We start from the raw sequence: 3,621 nt of genomic DNA, 5'->3' as shown, positions 1-3,621 counted from the left end.
ACAGAATTTTTATTTTCCTAAGCTATTGCCCTTCATAGGCCAATACCATAAGTAGTTATTTGTACTGATTCCCCCTTGAAGAAAATGTTTAAATTTATTCACTTGTGTTAGTGGCTGTGCTACAGGAAACGTATTCAAAGCAACTTAGAAAGGTGTGGTATATAGTAATGTAAAAAGTGCATCACATTCTTGATTTTCAGTTTCTCATAGCAGCAGCAGGATTAATCCAAGACAGAAAACAGCTGTATCTTCACTCTAAAAATGCAACAATTCCTAATGAAATGTATTCAAGATTATGAAAGGATCTTCCTCTACAGACGATAAATGAAACAGACTAATATGACCAACAGGGGCAAACTAAAGGCATTCATTCATATTTACACATTAAAACCATTTTTGTTAACACCAAATCTTTACATCTAGCAAAAGAAATGTTTACAAATAAAAGACATGACTAAAGCAGTATCCATTTTTTGGAGCCTTTGTTTAGCACCTGAGGAAAAAAAAATATATGGAAAGCTATATAATTTACCTCAAGTTGGTTTCTTGGTCTGTAGAGTACAACTCTGATATACAACAAAAGTGGAACTGAACTGGAAAATGTAGCTATTTGAATAAGGCTGTAGAAAAAGGGATACTGCATTGGAATATGTTTGTAGCTATTTTAGTAAGGCTGTAGAGAAAGGATACTGCAGTATTATAAAATGGCTTTAGAACTCTGGACAGAAGCAAAATTGTATGGATAGAGAAGTCTGAATCAGCAATCCCATCACACCTGAGGATGGCTGTTCCATGGGTGTCTTGCTCCTAACCGCTACTGGACACTCCCAGTAATGCAGAAGCAACATACTGCTCATGTTTCCCTGGGGCTTTCTATTATGCAGATAACAATGATTTATCATTCCTTAATCCAACCCAAGGTGGTCCTGGCTCTCACTCACCTGAACACATTTAAGTGTATTTAAAAGAAAACATCTTTTTATAAGCTCATCTTTCTCACTGTAAAATAATCCTGGTGCTCTGTTGATTAGTCACATTAATAAAAATAACATCAGCATTAGGAACGAATGGTAACCTATGTTATCTGCAAACCTCGAGCAGCTTTCATACAGCCTACCAGCCTTGTCCTCTGCCTCTCTCCTTTTGGGGGAAAAAACAGAGCAGCAAATCCTACCCTCTTTCAAAACCCAGCAGTTAAGTTATGGGTAGGACTGCAAAAGGACATAGCCCAATCAGAATCTAATTCAACTAGTAAAACATCAACAGACCAGATCATAAATATTATTGTTCATAATATGTATCTGTCCTGCTATGTCTGTTGTGCAGTTAGCATAGGTGTACAAGGATCATGTGTTGAGGATATGACCCAGTGGCACAAACTATACTCATAATCCTTGGAAATGGGGACTTTTATTCATCTCTTTCTCTGAAGAAACCCTTGACAGAATAACTCTCCTTATTTAGAATTTAAAATCAAAGTCTGCTTCCAGTTTTCCTTGCCCTGGGGCCACTGGGTAGGACATAAAATTTCAAACTAAATGGCTTTCTTGTATTTAAAAGTTTTCATTAAAAGATAAACCATTAGATGCCTCCAATTGGGTTAGTCACAAGATTAACAACCAAGTATGAAACTACCGCTGCTATATAAGGTTTTGTAAAAAAAAAAACAAAAAAAAACAAAACACATTTTGTACTGTGGACAATACTCCTAACTGAGGTTTGCCAGATTTTCCCTAGAAAACTGTTATTTGAAAAACCAGTGCAGCACTTTTTTTCCTTTATAAAGTTTTTGCAGATTCTGAGTGACTATGCAAGTAGATGATTATGGGGAACAGCAAAATTCTACAATGGAGAGAACTTCTCCACCCATTTATTCTGAGAAAAAACAAACTGGCATTAACAAATTTCCTAATTATTTTCTATCCCCTCCCAGAAAGGAGGAGGAAGGGCTAACTACAGATGCTGTAAATATACTTTATGTGAAAGTTGATTACTAAGAAAGTCAGAGGAAAGGCTATGCAATTAACTTCAGTTCAGCAAAGGGAGGGGGGTGAGTAAAGAGAAAGATAAATACACCCTGTCTTTTGTGGGGAAGGGGAATTATTCAAGACATCTACAAGAGAGTGGTATGTGACACAAAAGCCTACAATCAAGACAGATTTAAAAAGAAATCTTCACCCATAATTAGTATCTTCATAGCTATTAAAAAAATAGGTCATGATTTCATTCTTAGTGCCATTTTTCAAATACTATACCCTTTTTAGGATTAAAACCACCTGACTTTTAAATTCTGTGTAATGAAAACAAATGGCACAAAATAAATACAAGTTCATTCTCTGAATACTAATATAATGTCTTACACATTCATTTACTAATTTTTACTATCTCCAACTGTCTCTCTCACACACACACGCATATACACACAGACACACACGCGCACACACACACACTCCTTTTTCAGTCTTTATAATGGAGGATGTTAAAAATCCCCTCTAGACTGTATTTGGTTTATGCTACAGTACTAATACTCTGAGTTGAAGGAAAATTCTTTATACCAAACATAACACATCAATGTTATTTAAATGTGCTAAATTAATCACAGCTGAAGTTTGTTTAGAAGCTTAAACAAAAATAATCAGAAAACAGATCAACTCTTAAGATGTTTTTTAATAAGTGCTCTGTAAGGAATTGTGTGAGGACCTAAGGAGAAAGATTGCAACAAGTAGAGTTAAGTGTTACCAAACAGCACAAAGGAGATTTGTCCCAAAGTCCTGCTTGTACCTAGGCAATTAAGTCCATTAACCCAATGCCCAAAAATACTGACAATATGATGGGGCACTAGGGTTCCCAGAAAGAGACATTCCTAACTATATACCTCTAACCATATAATTAAGGAAATTTCAGTGGAGAAAATCAGGGTGAAATGTTTCATTGTTTCATTTAGAAGTGAGACTCTCAAAAACCTTTGGACAAACAGATAAGGGATACATTCTCTTTTTGGCTTCTCTAAACATGGGAGGCCTGAGGGCTACAGGAAGGGAAGTAGAAAAGCAACAAGAGATTTTCTAAAGTTATTTTTTAAAGAAGTGTTGCCTCTAAATTAAAAAGCCCAATTCAGATGGGGGCTGTTTTGTTTTCTTTTTAAAATATATATTCATTCAACCTCTATGTCACAAACCCAGAAAGTTTCTTGTGAGTTGTGAGACAGAAGAGCTTTTAAATTCCAGGCAAGCAAAATGGACATTAAAAAAAAAGAAAGAGGGTGCTGGAGGTGGGGAATCTGGCCCTAAGGCGACAAGTGGTTACACAAGGCAATTGAACACACAGCAGAACTTTAAAACCTATAAAACAAACTGGAGTCTTTTTTTGTCCTTTAATCAACCTTATATCTTTTTTTTTAACTTTTTGAAAAATTTTATTTAAAAAAAACACAAAAACACAGACTTCTTTCACTTCATTATGTGGTATGTTGCATTTTCCAGTTTGTTCAATGCTTTAAAGCTCAAGGATGCCTCTGCTTTCAATTGTACATGGGCCTGAAGCATCCTAGCTTTTGGCAAGCAGGCAGGAGACTCAACAAAAATCAAAATAGAAACAAGGCAGACTAAATGCAGGGCACAT

The sequence above is a fragment of the Suricata suricatta genome, chromosome 17 (genome assembly GCF_006229205.1).
Source record: "Suricata suricatta isolate VVHF042 chromosome 17, meerkat_22Aug2017_6uvM2_HiC, whole genome shotgun sequence".
NCBI classification, from domain to species: Eukaryota; Metazoa; Chordata; class Mammalia; order Carnivora; family Herpestidae; genus Suricata; species Suricata suricatta.
Note: the sequence above shows the minus strand (reverse complement) of the source record.